We start from the raw sequence: 23,319 nt of genomic DNA, 5'->3' as shown, positions 1-23,319 counted from the left end.
TTCATTGTGATAGCAGTTTTAATATTGACTGAGTGGATGCACTGCAGAGGATAAAAGAGCTGATAAGCAGAAACAACACCGATATAGACACACGCTAGAAAACACATACACACCAATTCAGCAGAACAGGTCATTTTGAGCCACTGAATATGGACTAATCTGCACAGAGACTACATTTCTCAGCACTTTACACAACCTGCCTCTGGGTATTGGTAGACTGGCATTAAACACGCAATCAATATGCACGCAGTGGATGTGTTGGCTAAACCAACCAAAAAAATGATGTTTCAAACCTGTATGATATTATTTGTTCTGTTGAACACAATATGACATTTTTTATTGCTTTTCCCCCTCCAAGTAAGCCTGCTTCCACCTCAGTAATAAAGCAGGTAGATGTGGCAATATAATAAAGTCAGAATTGTAAAATGTAAAGTTGCAATTGTGTGATATAGTCTTATTGTATGATATAACGTTACAATTGCAATATATACAGTATATAGAAAGAGAGAGCGAGAGAGAGAGAAAGATAATTTATAAACACGGTACATCACCCAATAGTCAAACACCATTAAAAAAACAACACAAACTTCCTCACAGACCCCAGAGACCACTATTACCCTAAAATTATTTTTTTTTTAAACTTTTTTTTAAAGAGCACCTGTTATGGCATTTAAAATGTTCCAAATATTGTTTTAGAAGTCCCCAACAACAGTTTTGCATGCATGCAATGACAAAAAAGACTTTAGTTTTCTTATAATATGCATTTATTTGTACCTGTTTTGACAGCGATTCTCAAATGATTCCTTTAGTGATTCACTTTTCAAAACCCCGCCTTTACGTGACTCTAATCTGCGGTGATTGGTCAGATGACCCAGTCAGTTGTGATTGGTTTAGTCTGTGCAGATATTTTCAGAAACGGAACGCCCATCAAAGTATTATAGTGACAGTAATTTGTTAATATGTGTCAGGAGTTATGAATATGAAAACCGCGTCTGTTCCGTTTGGTTGTAATATGAGCCTCAGCTGATCTCATTCATAAAAAAACTCCTCTATTCTCCTCATGAAGACTCGCGACAAATCAACATCCCTCAGGGCTTTTAGTTCAAAAGTGTGCAGATGATGAGACATATTGATAGATTCTCATATGTCTGTGTCAAATTTCTAAACAGAGGAGTATTTTTTATTCAATACTTCCTCAAAATGCGCAGATGTAGCCTAATCATGAGCGATTGAGTCTCTTATGTGTTGTTTTCAATTCATACTGGCAGCCGGAGGGCGCTCTGTGCACATGTAGTCCATATATGGTACAGACAGACGAAGAAGATACCATGTGCCATAATAGAAGTCCATAATAAAAGCTTCCTGAGATCGCGAAACATGCAAATAGAGACATTTGAAGACTAATAAACACACAATCGCGACGATGTATGGTTTGTCTTCAAGCCACTTAGTCTTCAAATGCTCATCATTGGGCAGATGAAAAAAGTTTGCTTTTGAGTCGCACTTCAGAACACAGCGTCTCGTGGCCATGATGTTTTCTAGTTTTCACTGGCATCTTGGAGCGCAATAAGTGGGCGTATCGTATTCAAATAACTTGACAAGTTGACGTCATCTAGTCAGAGAAAAAGCTTCGGTCTTCTAACGATTCTTAAAAATGACTCAGAGTCGACTCTTACTTTTGAAAGAAAATAACTATATATATACGGTGCACTGTCATATTTCAAACTGCAGGATGTTTTTGTTCACTTAGATCTATGTTACACACTACATGAAAGGTACATTTCTAAATTCCATGATAGGTGCTCTTTAACATTTTATTTAACATTTTTAAAAAATGTTATACTGTTGTCTGAGGTCAACTTATGACATTTGCGTGGTTTTTACATTCAAAAACATCATAATGAATAAGTAATAGGCTATTTTCTGCTTTGGTTTTGAGGCTCTCTCAAGAAACGCTCAGTTTTAATGGGCGTGCCGCACTGAAGACTTGGAAGTAAACGCCCACAGCTAGGATTGGATAAGATTTGCATATAGATTCTCATATTTAATGAGCTTCAGCTCCCCTGTGGTCAGTGGGGAAATGGCAACCGGAATGAATCGCCCACAGGGCTCGCAAAATGTCTTTATCAAACAAACACAATGATTCATCTCTCATCCACCCACGATTGATCGGAATGTTTTCTTTTTTACTAACATTACTTGGCCCGCCCGATCGATGAATATAACCACGAACTGTACACACACACACGCGTGTGAACACGCACATCAAGAAAGGTAGTTTTGGTAGCCCATCTGGAAAACACACAGCCCCGGGACGTTGGGCTTTACGAGCACTGGCCCATAAACATTTCTGAGTCTGATCCCGAATCGCAATGAACCACATCACCACAAATAAATGATTATTCAGCCTTTGACAGCGTGCTAAGGTATGTTCAGTTAGACATGTACACATAATCAATACTATCACATATAAAAAAACATTTTTGGATTCACATTAGTGTGTTGCTTCATTCATGTAACCTCATCCTGTCTGCAAATCCAGTCTCTTGTTTACAAACGAATCCACGGCGAAATGAAGGAACAAACATGCAATGTCTCACCCACGTGAGCTGGATCTTCATTAAAAATAAAGTTCATCCATGCATTTATAATATTGGAATCCGAATTAAGCTTATGTGGTATGTTTACTGCTTAGAAATTTGACGCGGTTTAGCTCTATGTAGGCCTATGTCATGTTAGTGGTGCGAGTCAGTGGGTGGGGCTTCAGAATCAGGCGTTGTTCTTCTTCTGTTGAGACAGCGTCTGTTGAGACAGTCAAGGTGTGGCATATTCTGAAATCAATCGTTTGCTGGACCTGGAAAGTTGATTTCTCAATTCATGACTCCTTTAACATTTGTAGCCCAAACAAAAAACTTCATTCTTGGAAAAAAAGCTAAATGTACAAATATAGCCACATAATTTGTAGCATCTTTGTAGCAGAACACCTTTTGAGGCACAGCCAGAACCAAGAAACAAACAACCAATAAACACACACTCGCAGCCCAAAACCACACCCCCTTTAAGCCTACACATGTATGTAATGTTCGAATTCTAAGTTCAGTAGTTGATGCAGAACTTCTGTATTATAATCTTTTTTTATTTGATTTGATTGCTACTACATTTTTGTTATTATTTTTGCTATATCTAGCCACATGTATATATAATATCGCCTTTTTTATACAGTTTTATTATTATTATTTTCTCTATTTGCTTTGGCATGTGTTGTCATGCCAATAAAGCTTTCGAAATTGAATTGATAGAGCGAGAGTGAGAAAAGGAGAGTATACGATATACAGTATATTGTAAGCAGTTATACATTATAAAGCCACATTGTACAATATAAGTCACATTCATGAAATATAGTCACATTATACGATATAGGCCCGGTTTCACAGACAGGGTTTTGCTAAAACCAGGCCTTAGTTCAATTAGGACATTTAAGTAACATTTATAAACATGCTTTAGAAAAAAGCATTACTGGTGTGCATCTTGAGACAAAATAATGGCACTGTCATATTTTAAGATGTATCATATGGGATCAGTTTCCCGCCAAATTTATTGCAGTCACGCATAAAAAAAGAATAAGCATGAATCAAAATTTTAAAAGCACATGTAAAAATATAACGCACAAAACTGAAAAATCAATGCAAAGTTAACCAGAATCACAAACAACGCAGTCACGGAAATAAAAATAATAAGCGTAAATCAAATATTTAAACAAGTTTAAAATTATATTGCTCAAAACTGAATCATGAATTCCAAATTTTCCGAATCGCTCACAAAATCATGTTTTCTGCTCTTATTTAAAATTTTTGCATGTCCGCGCTGTTTTCTCCTTTGCTCTTGTTTCCACATTCTCTGCTTGCGGTTTCAAATGTTGCAGTTCAAGTTTCATGTAAATTAGGGGCGGGTCTTAGCAACACCATTGGTCCACTAGCTCTAGATTGACAGCTCATCCTCAAGCCAATCAATTGAAGAGGGAAGTTTACGTCACTCCAATGCGACTCATGCCGCAGTTCAGCCAGCCGCTGTTGAGCTACGAGTAACGCATTCTATATCTGCAAGGAAATACATTATTGTATTGTTATGAATATAATCTTAGGACTCTATTCTTTTTATGATAGATGTTTTAGGGGGGTTTCCTCACAATTAAAGCAGTAAAATGAACATTATCACTTACTGACGCTTGACTGGCCATCCAGCAGCCGCTTTTGAGCTAGTAGCCTATAATGCGTTCTCTATCACCAGTGGTGGAAGTAGGCCTAATAGGCTACAAATAACCAGAGACATATTGACTTTAGTAAAAGTAGAAGTACACAATGACAACCCTACTTAAGTAAAAGAGTACCTGATTTGAAATGTACTTTATGAGAATTAAAAGTAGTTGCATGACAATTTATTCTATTAATGTCTATTCTAATAATTTTAAAAAGTTTAATTAATTTAGTTTTGGGTTAATGTAATTGTGCTTACCATCTGTAGCCCAGTTTGCGTAGAAAGAGTGGTCATTTTCCTCCAAAGTGGAGAGTGACTTTCTGAAGATTTCTTTCATTTCTGAAGCTCATTCTGCTCGCAGCACCCTAAACCCAGAAAGCCCTTTGTGACATGCGCTGGTTCGAATATAGGCTATCTGAAATAAGTAGCTAGGACTGCTTCCAACTAAAAAAAAAAAGCCTATTCGTTCATTTAAGCCGTTGTTCACACAGCGCTGGCGCCTCCATGTCATTGTCGGCTTACTCTGCTATATTTGCTTATTGTTTATTAAATCCAGGCAAATGGTTGATAAAACATTGATTAAAATGAAGATACAATTTATTTAAAACGAAATTCACTGAAAAGAAAGGCTTTCAACAAAACAAAACTTGTTGTCAAAATCAGTTCTGACACATTGCGCATCTTATCCTGTTCACTTTCATAATCAACGTAGATTAAATAAATAAAAAAACATTATAATATTTGAACATATGAAATTAAATACGTGTTTTAATTGGCTACGGGTTCTCCTTGTGCTTCATTGAGTTTTGATGTGTTTTATAGATGCGATAATGTTTCTTATTCATATGTGGTTACATTCCACCACTGGCTGTGAAAAAATATTTCTTTGGAATGAGAGTGGCACTAACCAACTATTTGGGGTCATGATTAACCTCTCTAAAATGTCGATTGTGTAAATTTATATATTTAATAATATATTCATGATTGTAAACAAATATATTTCCTTGCACAAACATTGGGCCTTAGAGATGCGCGGCATGGCCGCGGACTCCGCGGATCGGGGCGGATGACGTGACGAAAAATTTTATTTTAATATTTTAAATTCGGACGGGTGGTTCAACCATTCAAATTAATAAAAATAAAAAAAACATATAGGCCTAGGTCTACATTGTTAAATATTGTTGCAGCGCCTGGTAGGCCACTAAGCAAACCTGCGAGGAGCCCAGCTGTCAGTATGGAGGCCTAAGCATCTCGTACATACTGCCTGCTTTGTTTCGATATTAGTTATATCTTAAAACAGCCAGTCATTGTAGTATCTCGGGGAATAGCCATTTAAAAGAGAGAACGCAATAGCTAAACTTCTACCAATTCAATAACATCCACAGCAGAAAACGAAAAAATAGTCGGAAAACTTTGCCCATTAATTAGACATGTAAGGCAAGCAGGCAAGTTTTGGAGTTGTTATGGACAATTAAAAATGTGAACATGCGTTGCACAGTTGTGCGGTGGACTTTCAGCGAACGAATAGAGTCTGTTTTTCTTTAATATCGAGGCTCTATAGTTTGTTTCTTGTATGATTGTTAGGCCAAGACGCGCTCTCTTCCCATGCAGTCAAAATAACGGTTTAATTTCTTCAGGCTCGTCCTAGTTGTCACCCTGACATGACAGTGCATAGAGTTAATTAGCCTATAATGTGAATTACTTGTTATTTTATTCTTTTTGGAATAGGCATTAATTGGTAGTAGGATAAATAGCAGCATGTTGAAATTATGTGCCAAATTGCGTTTTTTATTACAATGATAAAATTGTACAGTAGCCTATTCAGGTAACGTCAGGTTTGCCGATGTGCGTTTTATTTATGGTGTTTATTTATTTTTGTCCCTGTGCGCCGATCGGTTCCCTGCTGATATTCTGGGGTACAATATAGGCTAATCATATATGGGCTAGCAGGAGCACGGCAAGTGGAGGTGCTGCAAATTTGAGTTAATTTACATGTATTCATTTTTAGCATTTAGTAATTTATTTGTACACTTTAAGTGGCCATTAAAAAAAGGCTTAATATTTATATGTTGAATTATGTTTTTAAAACATACATGAGGTCATATTGTGACCGTTGCGGTGTGCATATAGAGAATGCGTAGAGCAGTAATATTTCCTCCAGAGTGAGAGCGCCTTTCTGAAGATTCCGTTCATTTCTAAAGTTCACGACTTGTGTCATGCTGGTTCCAATATATGCCTATCTGAAATAAATAGCTAGGGCTGCCCCCAGCTAAAGTTTTTTTCCCTGTTTATTTAAGCGCTGGTGCCTCCATGCCGTTGTCTGCTATATTTGCTTATTATTTATTAAATCCTCGAAATTGGTTGACAAAACATTGATTAAAATTAAGTTACAATTTATACAAAACGAACTAATTTCTGACCCCCATGTCTTCTTACATATATAATAATTATATTTCATAATCAACGTAGGCTAAATGAAATGAAAAAATAACATTATAATATTTAAACATATGAAACTAAACAAGTAAATAGGCTACAGTAGCCTTACTAGCCTACAAAGAAATGTCATGTTGGAGCGGGATTTGAGCGCACGCCGTTTTACCGGTGAGCGGTTCATGAGCTCCTTTAGTCAAATGCTCTATAGGCTAAGGTAGGCAGGTTTTTTGCGTTAATTTTCATTTCCTGTCGCTGTGCAGGCTCTTTTATTGTATATGACAGTGTAAACAGCTCAATAACTATTTTAGTTAAAGGTTTAATGTAGGCCAGTCCATTGCATTACGATTGCTCGCGTCAGCATCGCCTTGCATCGCCCAACAAGGCTTTCTACAATCAGCGGATGGCGGGCGGGTGCGGCTTTGAACATTGGTCAAAAAACGTTGGGACCGACGGATTTTGTGATGCGGTTGCGGATAAAATAAAAGCCCATCCGTGCATCTCTGGGCCTACAGTGAACGTGTTTCGCTCACAGCCAAGCGTCAGTATGCACCCAGTCGTGATCATGTACATTTTACTGCTTTAATTGTGAGGAAACCCCCCTAAAACGTCTATCATACAAAAGAATAGAGTCCTAAAATTATATTCATAACAATACAATAATGTATTTCCTTGCAGATATAGAATGCGTTACTCGTAGCTCAACAGCGGCTGGCTGAACTGCGGCATGAGTCGCATTGGAGTGACGTAAACTTCCTTCTTCAATTGATTGGCTTGAGGATGAGCTGTCAATCTAGAGCTAGTGGACCAATGGTGTTGCTAAGACCCGCCCCTAATTTACATGAAACTTGAACTGCAACATTTGAAACCGCAAGCAGAGAATGTGGAAACAAGAGCAAAGGAGAAAACAGCGCGGACATGCAAAAAATTTAAATAAGAGCAGAAAACATGATTTTGTGAGCGATTCGGAAAATTTGGAATTCATGATTCAGTTTTGAGCAATATAATTTTAAACTTTTTTAAATATTTGATTTACGCTTATCATTTTTATTTCTGTGACTGCGTTGTTTGTGATTCTGGTTAACTTTGCATTGATTTTTCAGTTTTGTGCGTTATATTTTTACATGTGCTTTTAAAATTTTGATTCATGCTTATTCTTTTTTTATGCGTGACTGCAATAAATTTGGCGGGAAACTGATCCCATTGTATCAGTGCAAATTGCTTTCAGTTAAAACATGCATTTTAATCTGGGACTACCTTGTCTGTGAAACCGTGCAATTATAAGGTAAAAAGTTGCAATTGTACAATACAATGTCATAATTGCACAATATAAAAGCATGTGTGTGATGAAATCACCATTATTACATAGTTAGTTTGATGTAGAAACAGGTTTCCATACTTTTTTGTCCTTTTTGAGGCTTGACAAGACTTCCTCACTTTGAACTTAATGGAAAATGGCTACTTAAAAATTCCCATTTTGTGCTCAAAGGAAAAAGAAAATAGCATATGGGTTTGAAAAGACATGAGGTCGAGTAAATGATGACAGAATATTAATCTATGAACTAACTATTCCTTTAAACAGGCTCGGCAGTCACTCTTTCATCAACAGGTTCAGATAAATGACAGAAGTGAGACACTTTTTTTTCTTTCTCAAAGCTCTGAGCGGATAATAAATCCAGTGGAAGAGCTGATATGGTGACAGCCGAAAAGGACAGGTGTGGAAAGTGTTGTGTACATAGCACTACATTCATCTAAAGACTATTGACTGTTTGGATAGCACTGAGGCCTGTGCTAAAATACACCACCAGCAGACGGACACACGATACCTGCACAGGTGGGAAAGCACCATGACAACAGATAATCTGCTGGAGGATTCTGACATTGAATAAAGACAATGAAAGAGGGATATATAGAGAAGACTGTTTAAACACAAATGGATGAACCCTTCAGGAACCTGTCAAAAATATGATTGCACTGTAGAAAGAAACAGCTTAAAGGGATGGTTCACCCAAAAATGAAAATTAGCCCATGATTTACTCACCCTCAAGTCATCCTAGGTGTATATGACATTCTTCTTTCAGACGAATACAATCGGAGTTGTATTAAAAAAGTCCTGGCTCTTCCAAGCTTTATAATGGCAGTGAATGGTTGTTTCGTTTTTGAAGTCCATAAAAGTGCATCTATCCATCATATAACAGCTCCACACGGATTCAGGGGGTTAATAAAGGCCTTCTGAAGCGAAGCGATGCGTTTGTGTAAGAAAAAATATCCATATTTAAAACTTTATAAAGTAAATTATCCAGCTTCCGCCAGATCGGAAAAAATGCTATGTCGTCAGACATGTAAGCATTTTGAACTGCGAGAGGCGTTATACTTTCTTAATATAAATCCGATTTTATTTGTCTGAAAGAAGAATGTCATATACACCTCGGATGACTTGAGGGTGAGTAAATCATGGGCTAATTTTCATTTTTGGGTGAACTAACTGGTCTTCCAAGGTCAGGCTGGTCTGATTTGCTGGTTTAGGTAATAAATGCTAGACTCACTAGCCCATCTTAAACCAGCCCGGACCATCAAACCAGCTTTGACTAGATTAAACTATTATTTCCTCAGCAGGGTAGGTTTTATTTCATCCCCAAAAAAAACATTTATGTATTAAATACAAACAGAGGATGTTGCAGTCCCTTATGTCCCGCTGGAATCTTATCCTGGCCCTGAGATCATCCATTTTGTTCCCAGGCGACTGAATGTTGGCGAGCTGGATACTGGGCAAAGGTGGACTATGTGCTCTAGTCCTCAGTCTATTTCGAACCCCAGCACGCTTCCCTCTGTGCTTTTTGTTCCGTCGCTTCAGAGGAGCTCTCTCCTGGCTGTTATTCCCATCCGTCTCATGAAGAATCTCAGGTGGCCACGTTGGGTCGATGTATAAAACATCACAGAATAGGTAAGTAAAGTGGTTCCTGATGGTTAAAAGTGTTCTGCCATCATATGTAATCACTGCAGATGTCATATGTAGGCTACAAAAGGCAAAAGTAGGTCTGAGTAAAATACTAAATAAAAACAGTCTAAGCAGAGTGACCAGGACACCATCATTTCAAACTATATCTACTATAGGCTATATGTTTTTAAATACTATTTGAAAATTGTTGCATTCTTTATATAAAGTATGTGTATATTTTTACTGCACAGTCTATAAGAATGCCAGATTTACATTTCAGTGCTCGTTGTAGCACCTATAACTGGTTCGTGACAAATAATATTTTTTTGTTCCCATGATTCTCTGATTTCACACTGCCCTCATTTTGAAATTGAAAGGCTCTTGTGAGAAATCCCTGGAAGTGAAGGTAAACAATATGCTGGATACCAGCCTAGAGCTGCTACAATGGGTTTGAATGAGGAAAAGTTGACCAAGAGAGATGTCAAATCACATGGGAAAAGTAGCTCAAAGTCTACGGCAACATAACTGATGTTGAAGGTACGGCTGCTTAATATTAGCATTCTAGCTAGCAGGCTACTTCATTTAGTTGCTTGTGTTTGTTCAGGCCATGTTTTTTCCCCTTTTTTAATTGCTAATGATATTTAGTAAGTGATGGTGCTTTTCAGCTGGATATTTTTTACCTTGCAACCAACTTTTAGGCAAAACTGTTGTTGATTGCTATGTTAGCATAATGCAATCAAGTTAATGCAATGCATTTTCAGTCAGCAAGTGCCATTTCATTTTATTAAAAAAAAAATAATTCAGGAAGCTGGTTAGTAGACAGCAGGTGCTCAAGTACTTCCAGCTTCTTTATTCATTTTCAGTGGAATTAACCTTCGCTAAGACTTTTTTTGTTTTGAGGTGGAGAATGGTGCTGTATAATGAGATATTTAAAGTATTTTTACATAGTGGTATTATTTGTACTGAATTTAATTTATGCTGATAACAAATTATTTTGTGTGACAGGATCATTTGTCATTTCATTACTACAGTAATGATAATGTAACGGTTTTGTATGTTACAGTAACGAGAGTACTGTACATTACAGTACATTTTATGTATTACAATATTGCGATTTTTTTGAAGGGAAAATGCTTAATTGTCATGCAAATAACATCATAGAGTAAAAAAAAAGTTAATGGTCCTAGAAAAAAGGCATTGTTTTCTTTACAGCAAGGCAGTAATTGTAAAATTAGGGTTGAGTCAAGATGGTCCAATATCGACTAATACATTTTTGAGGTTGACTATTTTATGTAGGTTTTCATTCATTTTTCAGTAGGGGCAGCGATTTGTGCTTTAATTGTTAGACAGTTTGTGACATAAAACCCTACCAAAAAAGTAGCATGTTTCATTATTATAATATCAATACTGCTACGGTACAGCCACACACATTCAGCCAAACCTCTCTATCCTCTGTGTCGTGTCTCACATTGTTGTTTTTTTTTTATTCCCCCACAACAAGCAATTCGCTTTCAAGTTTGTATCAAAGTAAAAATGGAGAGGAAGAGTTGTTGAAGTAGAGCTGTCGCATCCGTCTTTTCATCTTTATTGCAATACAGTACGTAACACAAATGCAATAGCATTTCATAAAAGCAAGATGACAACTTAAGTTATAACCGTAATTAAACTAAACTATACCTGTTCTATCTTCATGCAGCATATATTCTCTGGCTCTGTAGGCATCTTACAACAGTTCCCCCATGAGCGATTTATAGATTATCATATAATTATGACAGAACATGCAGAAACGTCCTGTTGCATTCTACATGTTGTCACTTCTTCATGAGTCTCTCCATCATTGTCCGAACATATTAGGCTGAACAGTTTCAGACATGTCTGCATGGGGTAATCGGAGCTGCTAACATGAGCTCTTGAAGCTCCACCCTCTTCCTGAAAGGGGGCCGGGAGCAGCAGCTCATTTGCATTTAAAGGGACAAACACAAAAAAGGCGCGTTTTTGCTCACCCTCAAAAAGCTAAGCTAAAACTTCACATACACACTCTGGGGACATCAGAGACTTATTTTACATCTTGTAAAAAGGGGCACTATTCATAGTTTTCCTTCACTTGACTGTTGCAGAGCCCTGGAGGGCAAAACAGCCATGGAACAGTCAGTTTTACATCCTAAAAACAAAAATATATGAACAAGATGCAAGTTTTGGGACGGGAATAACAGCCGTTAGAATTAAAGGACGTCATGCTAAGATACTTAATCAGTGCAACCCATCCTTAAAGTGCCTTGATATACTAAAACAGTGATAAACAGTGATATTTACACCTTTTTAATGAAGCATACTAGTCTATATACAGACGAGCAGATGAGCCCAGAATATGAACACAACACATTTTTTAATGGGTTTCGACAGAAAAAAACGCTTAACGAGAAACCTTGTGTTGTATTCTTTGTTCATTCGCTTGCCTGTACAAAGCATGCATCATCAATAAGGTATATACTGAATTTGGTCTTTTAATATCACTTTCTTACTAGATTAGTACTAGAAATGACTGGTGGTCAATAGAAGAAAGCCCTGTTTTGCCCTCCAGGTGGGCGTTCCTATAATGGTGTGACGTCATGTGAAAACTATGAATAGGACCCCTTTAAAGTATGGGCGTTGAGAGAGAGACTTACAGAGACCAGACATGTCTGAAGTGAAATCAGACAGCACAAGCCTGACCGAGTTGTCTCTGGTTTTCAGAAATGTCTCACAACTGGTCGCCACCTTATTTAAACAACCCGTGGCGACCACATCTATCACACTGCAGAGAGTTAAGTCGATCTCTACGACTGTGTTTGTACGCTGTTAGAAAAACCTCTTATCACCAGGGTTCACACGGTCATGGAAATCTGGAATTTCCACACATGCAAAAGTCATTGAAATTAAACGAAGGTTAAAAAGGTCATCTAAATAAAATGTTTATACTGAATGTGTTTATTGGCTATACATAGCTTTTATAAATAAGTGTATACAATAATATACAATAATAGAAAGAGTGGGAGCCTTGTATCACACTGCTTTTGCTACAGCTGGACGAACACACCCAAACCAACACGGAGAATTTGTTTTCCGTCAGAACCATCAAACCTCAAAGATAAACGATGTGACTTCAAAACAAAAATCTCTGCAGGATAACAGTTTCATCCTAAAACATCTCTCGCTGGGACACTGGGCCATTCAAAGAGTCTCATCAAAAGCGTTTCATTTTTTTTTTGTTGCAGAATGTGATTTCGCTTGGACAATATTGAAGACGTGGAAATATTTGAGCTCACATAAATGCGTACGCACCAGCAATTCCAATATCAACAGCACCTAACACTTGTTTATAATATTTTGGTGTGGACAAAAACGCATCTTCAGCAAGTTTGTATTCAAAGAGAATAAGCTCTGGCCAGCACAAGTGCTTTGGGCGGCATCAGAAGAGGGGGAGATGATTCACTGTGTCTGAAGTGCTTTTATTGTGCTCACCAAACTAATAGTGCTAATATTCGCTGAGCATTTGCACTGTCCTCAGGGTCAACTTGCTTCCACTGGGTAATTTCACAGCAGAATTTAGCCTCATTCCTGGAAAATGTTATTCAGATGTTTTGTTCTCTTTGCCTTTGTTAAAAAAATTCGCCCAAATGAATGTCATTTTCATTCCTATGGCGAACAACAGAACTTCTGCTTGAAGAAATCTGACAAGAGAAAATCATTCACTGCTAAAAATGTACTGCTTTGTTCCTTATTACTTGGTTTTTACTTAAATTAAATAATTGATTTATACATTTTGCCAATATGATAACTGGGTAATTTTATTTATGTTAAGGCAGATAAAATCGATAAATGGCCAATAATAAATATTCTATATTGTATATACATTTCTGTATTATTTGTCTGCCTTACATATAGCACCTTTAATGACAACAACAAAAAAACTCTAATATTGACGATAACCAATATGGTACAGATATCAAAAATACAGTAAAAACAGTAATATTGCTAAATATTATTACAATTTATTTTAATATAATGTAAAATATAATTTATTACTGTGATGGCAAAACTGAATTTTCAGCGGCCATTTCTCCATTTTTTCCAGAATTATTTGAATAGAAAGTTCAAAAGAACTGAAATAGAAACACGATTTTGACGCGCAAAAAATTTGCGCGATGGTTTTATTTTTTTGATCAGCTGTTTGTGTAACGAGTGCTTCCACACCGAACGCGAATGTGCTGCGGCGAAAAAACTGCATTTATTTTTTCCGCTTTTTTTAACACTCGCAGCGACAGAAAAGGCTTCAACCAATCACATACAAGGAAACAAAGGTCATGAAATGTACAGTTGATGTCACAAGATATTCAATCAACAACCGTTGCCAGGTATCGCATTTCTCACGAGATTACAGCTGTAGTTGTAGTTACAGCTGTACAGATGCAGAACTGTAGGCTACAGACAACGATAACATCACCTTTAAAACTCGTTGATTTTTTTTCTTAACCTTGAGTCCACGACTATGGAAAGTGAATGTGTTTCCGCCAGTATGTCTGTGGTACTTAAATGTTTACATTGTGACTCAACTGGAAACACAGCAGCTCTGGGTCATTGTGTGCTAATGTCTCTGGAGGAGCTGCTCAAATTGTCAATTGACATTCAAAAGTGCGGAACCGGCCATGATAAAGTTTTAGCTCCTGTACAAGATTAGCATACTCCCCTTCAGACTCTCTGTTCTTTTAAGACTGGGTGCACCCCAAACCTTCTTTTCGGTCTTTTAAATAAAATGAAAAGCTCGTCTTCACTGGATGAGGAAGTGTCCGTGTTTTCTCATCTGTCGCCGCAAATGTTTTGGAATGTTGGATCACTGAAACGTCACAGACGTCGCAAATTCGTGTCGCGACTGATGTGAACAGTTTTGACGCGAACTATTCGCACACGAAATATTCGCTTTTCCGCTCCGCTTTTTCGTTACGCGTCAGGTGTGAAAGGGCCTTTAGTAACATATGGAAGTCTTTACTGTATCTTTTGATTAATTAAAAGGGATAGTTCACCCAAAAAAAGAAAATTAGCCCACAATTTACTCACCCTCAAGTCATCCTAGGTGTATATGACATTCTTCTTTCAGACGAATAAAATTATATTGAATATTCTTTCATACGAATATGAGTTATAATACAAAAGTCCAGGCTAATCCAAGCATTAGAATTGGATTTATAGTTGCTTTGTTTTTGAAGTCCATAAAAAGTGCATCTGCCCATCAAATAACATGCTCCACGCAGCTCTGGGGTGGTAATAAAGGCCTTCTGAAGCGAATCGACATGTTTGTGTAAGAAAAATATCCATATTTAAAACTTTATAAAGTAAACTTTCGGCCGAAAAAATTGTTGAAAGTTCCCCTGCCGATCGAAAGACTAACGCGACCAGGTAGGCTCGTCATGACGTCACCTACGCATCTTGAGTTTCACTTTCAACATTCAACACTTTTCAACAGAAGGCGGTCGGACGAAAGTTTACTTGATAAAGTTTTAAATATGGATATTTTTCTTACCACTTACCACCTTTTTAAAAAAAAATCTTACCACAGACTATAGCATTCAGTATTTATACTTAAATAAAGGTCAAATGTGTGCATATACGTTCGTTGCTGTTGTATAGAAAGTGGAGTCGTGAAAATTCACTGACATTAACTATTGAAATTCTGGTGTTATGACAATGCTAATTATCTCGGATCGCCGATCTCAGCACTAGAGCTTGACAGCTGGAATACTCTGCGCTCTCCGGTTCCTCTAAATCGGCTCCATGGTTTCCAAAGCCCCTCGCAGAGAGCAGCAATGCTAGGAGAGAGGGAGGTAAAAGAACTGGCACTGGGGAAATCAATGCCTTCTCCGCTTCGCTCTACAGCCTGCGATTCATCAAACGGCGCCTGCCGTGCCCATGATCAAACCCAAACATATTAGTGGCTAAACACGAGAGCAGATTGAAGGAGCTTCTCACAAGCACTCAGTGTTTATCTTACTCTGCTTTCGCTCAAACAGACCGTCGAAAGAGCCTTTGGCACCGCCTCATAACTTCAACATTCTCCTTAATTTAAAACCTGCTGGGCATAAAGCCACCTTGAATATGACTCGACAGTTCCACCATCCTCTGCCAACCGTCAGAATGCGTTGACGTCAGATAAGCTTCTGTGATCCTAAAACTACCTGTAAATCTAGTGCTTTATGCTAGAGTACTTCGGCCCGTCTATGGAGGCCTGAGTTGACTTCAGGTTGGCGAAAGATCAGAGCATGGGTAACTGGTAATGCTCACATGTGCCTGAGTTTGGCAACAGCTGCTTTTTCAACACACACTTCAAAACCACACACACACATCAAAATAGGCAAGTAATTTAGGCAAACTGTATGTAGGAGTTTTTTTCTGTGCAAGATTGTTGGAGAGCTGTATTTTTAATTGTTGGTCTATTTAGAGATGTGTCAGACGGTTCACGCTTTTCTCAACATAGTGTGACATGAATGTAGCATTTTCAACCCATTGTTGCACTCCTAACGCATAAATGCCTTTTTCATGAATATTCATGAGTCATGAATATTAAATATCATGAATATTTTCATTCTTGTGTCACCACCAGGCCCTGAAATGAACACCCGACCACACGCCACATGCAGGTGAATTTTGCAATTGGCGGGTAACACTGTCAATCTACCTGCCACTTTGGTTGCCAATGAGAATTGAGTGATTCATTAGGCAGTTTGAGAGGATGCGACTGCTGTTTCGGAACGTTCATGCGATCGTAAAGAAGAGGAGACCTTTCTCTGACTACGTTAGGATGTGCGAGTAAGTGTTAAACTGTTGGTGAGATGGGATAAGATTATGCAACGCTGTGGTAAGCTACAGTACAATGACAGTTTCACAGATGTGTGTGCGTGTGTGTGCCCACTCAAGTTGGGAACCGGTGAGAAAATGTCCGGTACCCGGTAACTTTACCGTAATAATATTAATTTAGTTCTGTTTAACGCTTCCTGAACGCTGTAACTAACAACTGCCAGGACCTGTCTATGTGACTAAATCAGCCATCAACACAGCCGCGTGTGATTTGTTTACATACGAGCTGCAGTAGGTCTATATTTTACGGTCTATTGTCTAACGTTATATCTGTGGACTCAGATGTTGACACTTGCGCAGGCTGAAAACAAGGGAGCGCCTCTCACACAAGGAAACTCAGTTAACATACACGGATAAAATTACAAATTGTTGAATTTATAACATGATAGTTAAGCAACATCACACAAGAGTGCTGTTTTCCTGAATACCATCACGATTGAAAATGACACTGATTTCATATGACAGTTCCATAAACAATTAATTAACATTAAGTCATTTACATTTTAGATGCAATATTGACTGTTTTTGTTCGATTTCAGCAGCGAAAATTGTTCCAAACAAAGATCACAGCAGAACCATAACGCATCTCACAGCGACAGTGTGTTACTGAATGATTCAGTGTTTTGAATGAATTGGTTGAATCAAAGATTCAATGACCTATTCATAAACGACTGCCTCATTCTTGAATGAATCAGCCGTTTCAACGAATCGACTCAATGACTCGCTCATTAAGACGGTCACCTGCCTACTGGTGGTTAAGTTTCATGTTTAAACATTCTTTCCAACATTTATTATTTGTATATTCAAAAATATTTAAAACAATCTTATAACATTTATTAATGCAGTTGTAATTTTTCAGTGTAAATTATTTAATTTGATTGGTAACAGCCTTATAGCGTCTCATTCTAACTTAATTTATAGATAAAATTTAAGAATATAAACTGAAAGCGTAAGCATAGCCTATATTTAATACGATTATGGAAAAAATGCCCTTTATAAAATGTAAAAATATCAAAGATATGCAGATTTAAATATGTCAAAGCTGATTGAAAACTGTTGAAAACGCAAAAAAAAATAAAAATAAAAACAATCCGGACAAGCTAATTTTTTACTCGGACAAGTGAATGACAGATTTACAGATTTACAAGCTCGTGAACAGGTCGAGCCCTGTGAGGCAAAAAAAACAAACAAAAAAACTGGTGGGCAAAAAAGTTACTTTCAGGCACTGGTCACCACTGTCCTGTGCATTGGATTACCAGCACCAATTCCAATATTAATTCCCCAATGTAATACCAAATTTAGAATTTTAAATCAACAGTACATTTTTTTGTTAACCTTTTATCTTGGAGTATTGCAATAATATCGTATTGTGAGTATCGTGATATGTATTGAATCATGACATGAGGGTATCATTACACCCCTATTTAAAACCCATTAAAATATCATGTAAATGTGTTTCTCTTGTTACAGAATGAGCTTAATCTTATTATTTATATATTGCACAGCATGTAAGCACACTCAGTGTTGAGCACCGTTGCTGAAAATTATGGACTGGAAATTACAGTGTACTTCCTCATCTACTTAAACATCCTAGGGAGTTTTTTTTCTCTCTTTCTTGCTGCTGTTGCCTTTGGCTTTCTCACTTGGGGATTGTTAGACACCATTTTCTTTTTAACTTAATTTTTCTCATTTCACTTAAGCTGCTTTGCAACAATGTGTAGGCTACTGTTTATAGCTCTGTTTAACTCAATTGAATTTAGCATTTAAAACCATTTCAGCAGGGGATGCAAGTTTCCACCCCTCTCTAAGCAGTTGAACTGCAAGGTACTGCGCAAAATGCCACCATAAAAATCATAATTTTAATCATAAGGGTATTCCTGTATAGCCGATGAACTTTGTTCAATGTAAAAAGCTTTGATTCTTTAAAAAAAAAAATTATTTAGAGTACTCAAGTAGTCTGGTGGTACTGCCCATCTCTTCCAATTACTGCTGTATGAGCAGTAAAATACCAGTTGAGGTTCATTTGGAGGTATAAACCTGAAGTGCTGAGTTATCACTTTTGTACAATTGATTCTAACTTTTGATCATTTTACCAAAAAGAGCCACGGCACTGCAGTAGATATTGTATTTTTTTTTAATTGATCCGCCACGGGTTTTACTAACAGCAGAATTTATTCCAGGACTTATTTGATGCAGTTTTTGTTCAATAATGACGTGCATTTAATGTAAAAGTAATGGCGTTTGCTGTGCAAAGGTTTTGAGGCATCCCCAGGGAAGTGTTTCAGCAGTTCCTAATCTATTAAAAAAAGAAAGAAAAGGTGCTATTGTGGTGTGTTTGCTGCCAGCCCCATACTCTAATTGATTTAAGGCCTGTCTAATTAAAGTAAAGTGAATGAAATGCATCCAGACCAGTGATTTGATGGAATTAATGAAGCTCCGACTAAAGCCAGTAATTGGTTGGAGTTCCATTAGGCGTGGATTCCCTCAGACGTGGCAGCTGCAAACAAGCAGGGCATGTGCTTTTGTACAGAATCACCCAGCGTGGCTGCCGAGTATTGACTCCCTCTTAGCTTGAATGATACCTATCCACACAGCTTAAGTCTTCTCTTCAGGCAAGATACACACAGAAATAGAACAAAGACTCATTGCGTACACACACACACACACACACACACACACACACACAGGTTTGTTTTGATATCTAAGTGAGGACATTCCATAGGCGTAATGGTTTTTATACTGTACAAACTGTACATTCTACACTACCCCTACCCCTAAACCTACCCATCACAGGAAACATTCTGCAGTTTTAATAAAACATTGTTTAGTATATGTTTTTAAAGCTATTTTGAATATGAGGACATGTGAAATGTCCTCATATTTCATGTACGTTGTAATACCAGTGTAATACCCGTGTCATTATACAAATTTGTGTCCTCATAAATCACAAAAACACACACACATCTACAACAACAATATAAAGGATGACTTTAATGTGCATGTGTGGCTTCTATGCAAATATATAAACTTAGGCAATAAAGACAAAATGGGCCCTGTACTGAATTATCCAATATAATGCAATATAATAACCATCTGCTTCATATAATCACGTTTACCTTAGGTATACACTCTCTCACCTAAAAAAGGCTCTTTTGCTTTTTAAAAAAGAGAAGTGTAGTGGAGATGTATTTCCAGAGAACTCAGTGATTTGAATGTAAAGGCGGCGGTAATTAACATCAGTGCATTCTTAAACTTTTATTTAGTGAGAGCGGAGGTACATAGTACGCATGGAGAGACACAGCGAGGTACCTAGAGGTAGAGGTAGGTTTGACCTGCAGCTCGAATAAATATATTATGACTAACCCCTCATTATAAACTGCCTCCACAATCCACACACAACCCGCTGCTAGAAGAAAAATTAAAACTTCAATTTGAGAAGTTTTGCAAAAAAATGTGTGATTGAGAATTCTGTGCCTATAGCGTGTTGAGCCTGATCTAGCAGCTAAGGGCCTCTGAGAGCACTAGTGCTAATAAAACACAGTGTTTGCATTGGCTAGGTGCTTTCATCTCTTCTAATGCAAGTCTGTTCATCTTCTAAATCAAACATTATTGCCTGCCTAGAGCCATGGATCCACGTGAAAATTATAGGGGTATTAACCAACAGAGGAATCATGTTTTTTTTGTTTTTTTTCAAACCGGTAAACACCATCCACAGGAAAAATAACACAGTAATAGCAAGCCTTTGTGATTTGATCGACATCATGCTACTTTTTGTCAAAGAATATCGAGACTTATCCAGCATCAAGTTTAGAGGTTGAATGATATGACCACTGGCTAGTATGTGGCATATATATAGAAAGTGTTATATTTTAGGAAATAGAGAATAATTTTATAATATAATAATAATAAATCATACATGAGTACTGTAGCACCAAATAAAAGTGTATATATATATATATATACTTTTATTTGGTGCTACAGTACTCATGTATGATTTATTATTATTATATTATAAAATTATTCTCTATTTCCTAAAATATATACACACTTTTATTTGGTGCTACAGTACTCATGTATAATATATATTACACATGAGTAATATTATGCAGGACCCAAGGTTTCCCAGCAGAACATTGCCCAAGGCACTGCCTCCACCAGCTTGCCTTCTTCCCATAGTGCATCCTGGTGCCATGTGTTCCCAGGTAAGCGACACTCACACACACTCGGCCATCCACGTGATGTAAAAGAAAACGTGATTCGTCAGACCAGGCCACCTTCTTCCATTGCCCAGACATGACCAACGCATGACCCTGAAGTGTCTGCAGAGACCGTGCCAATTAGACTCCCCCTGAAATTGCCTCATCGACACGGCATCCTCAATAAACCCGTCTCCGGCGTGATGACTCCGATCATTCGAATATTCCTATTTAATAATTGTTTAATCGATATGTCATCCTCCATAAATCTGTCTCCGGCCTGATGGCTCCGATTTTTCGAATATTGCACTTTAATAATTGTTTAATCAATACGGAATACTCAATAAACCTATCTCTGCCGTGTTGCCTCGGATCTTTTGAATATTCCCATCTAATATGACCAATTAATCTAATATGAATCGATCAATCGATCATCCGATCTAATATGACCCCTGTCCCATAAAGTTGCCAGAATAATAATCATATGCTGTTTGTAAATTGGCCAGAGGAGAACTGGTACCCCGACTGAGCCTGGTTTCTCCCAAGGTTTATTTTTCTCCATTAGGTCACCTGATGGTAGGGCTGTACGATTAATCAAAAAATAATCGAAACCGCAATTCAGAACCTCTAACCGACGTATTTTTCCCATGTCGGTTATTCCGGTTTTAGTCACGCGACCCCGCCCCGTCAGTCACATCAAGTGCAGTTTGCAGGCACACAGAGAGATGCAGGAGCAGTTATCTGTGTTTATAGATGCCCAGAATCACTATAGTAACTGCATGTTTTACACAGTTTATACAGGTAAGTTAATTGCCGTTCTTATAGAGTACGTGCTGACACACACACACACACACCCACACACACAGACGGCGCGTGCAAGCCCCGAAGCCAGATTGCTTTCACTTTCGTCCAAAATTTGTCAAGTAAATGCGTTTAGGCTTGCCAGTTTGAACATTTAAAGCGATTGTGCACTATTCAAAAACAACAATACGGAAAACTTCTCCGTTCAGTGCTCAGCTTTTTTCTGTGACACAGAGAGCCGAGACGTGTCGCGTCCCCGACAACGCGCGGGCACCCTGAAGGCAGACCTCTTTCACCTGCATCCTCACAAAGCTTGTCATTTGTATGTGTTTTAAGGCCTGCCAGTTTGAACATTAAAGTGATTTTAGGCCATCAGATGTGTATTATGTTGAACTAATGCCTGATATATTGTGACAAACGACACTCAGACAGAAGCTCGCACATCACGTGAAGATGGCGCGCAGAGAGCGGCGCAGGAATGCAGTGTCAACGTTGTCCTGTGACTAAAGTAAAGTCACTAAAGTAGCTTAGAAACTCAACCGTTATAGGCATATATTTTAATACCTTTGAAGTACAAACCACAGCTTCATAATGAATAGAGACGGTATGAGTAATTCACACATACAATCACTCTCTCATTAATGCATTTAAATAAATGTAATGTAGGCCTACTGTGTTAATTTATCTTTATCTGATGTACAACAAGCAGAAATCTGCCCCAAAGACAATAACTGCTGAAAGTGAAACATTTCCTTCAAGTATTTTAAAATCACAAAGAAATGCCCTTTTTCCATTAGAAAAAAAAAATAGTAGTAACTATTAGTTTAATAGTAGAAAATATTTACAGTAAAAACATTATCAGGAACTTACTCAAAAACCTTATGAGGGCAAAAAATGGAAAGAAAATAAAAATAAAAAAAGAAGCAAAATAATCGTTTATTAATCGTAATCGAGGTAAAATGTTCAATTAATCGAGGTTTTTATTTTTGGTCAAATCGTTACAGCCCTACCTGATGGGGTTTTGGTTTCCTTGCCACTGTCACCTTTGGCTTGGCTTGCTCAGTTGGGGACACTAAATTTTTCAACTAAATATCCAAATAAAACTAATTAGTAAACTTAACTATATAAACTAAATTACTGATCTAATTACTAATCTAATGCCCACATTGTCTATGTATGATAATTGAAATGAGCTAGATGACATCACCATTTTCTCCGGAGCGGCTGTACGGCCGAATACAATTCTGTTGCATTATTTTCCTGTTTAACACTGTGAAGCTGCTTTGAAACAATCTGCATTGTAAAAAGAGCTATATAAATAAAGTTGACTTGACTGGTCTGCAGCTAAGCAGCCCCATACACAACAAACTGCGATGCACAGTGTATTCTGACACCTTTCTATCAGAACCAGCATTAACGTCTTGAGCAATTTGAGCTACAGTAGCTCGTCTGTTTGATCGGACCACACGGGCCAGCCTTCGCTCCCCACGTGCATCAATGAGCCTTGGCCGCCCATGACCCTGTGGCCGGTTCTCCACTGGTCCTTCCTTGGACAACTTTCGATATATACTGACCACTACAGACCAGGAACACCCCACAACTGCTGCAGTTTTGGACCCAGTCTTCTAGCCATCACAATTTGGGCCTTGTCAAACTCGCTAAAATCCTTACGCTTGCCCATTTTTCCTGCTTCTAACAAAATGTTCACTTGCTGCCTAATTTATATCCCACCCACTAACAGATGCCGTGATAAAGACAGTTATTCACTTCACCTGTCAGTGGTCATAATGAGACGCCTGATCGTGTATA

At 37.8% G+C, this 23,319-nt stretch overlaps 1 protein-coding gene across 1 annotated transcript in view; it reads right to left on the bottom strand.

Annotated features, from left to right (window-relative positions):
* Positions 1–23,319, bottom strand: part of alcama (activated leukocyte cell adhesion molecule a) — a 130,275-nt gene that overhangs the window by 45,075 nt on the left and 61,881 nt on the right.

The sequence above is a fragment of the Gobio gobio genome (assembly GCF_949357685.1).
Source record: "Gobio gobio genome assembly, chromosome: 22".
NCBI classification, from domain to species: domain Eukaryota; kingdom Metazoa; phylum Chordata; class Actinopteri; order Cypriniformes; family Gobionidae; genus Gobio; species Gobio gobio.
The sequence above is the reverse complement of the archived record's forward strand: the minus strand, read 5'-3'. Positions and strand labels throughout refer to the sequence as shown.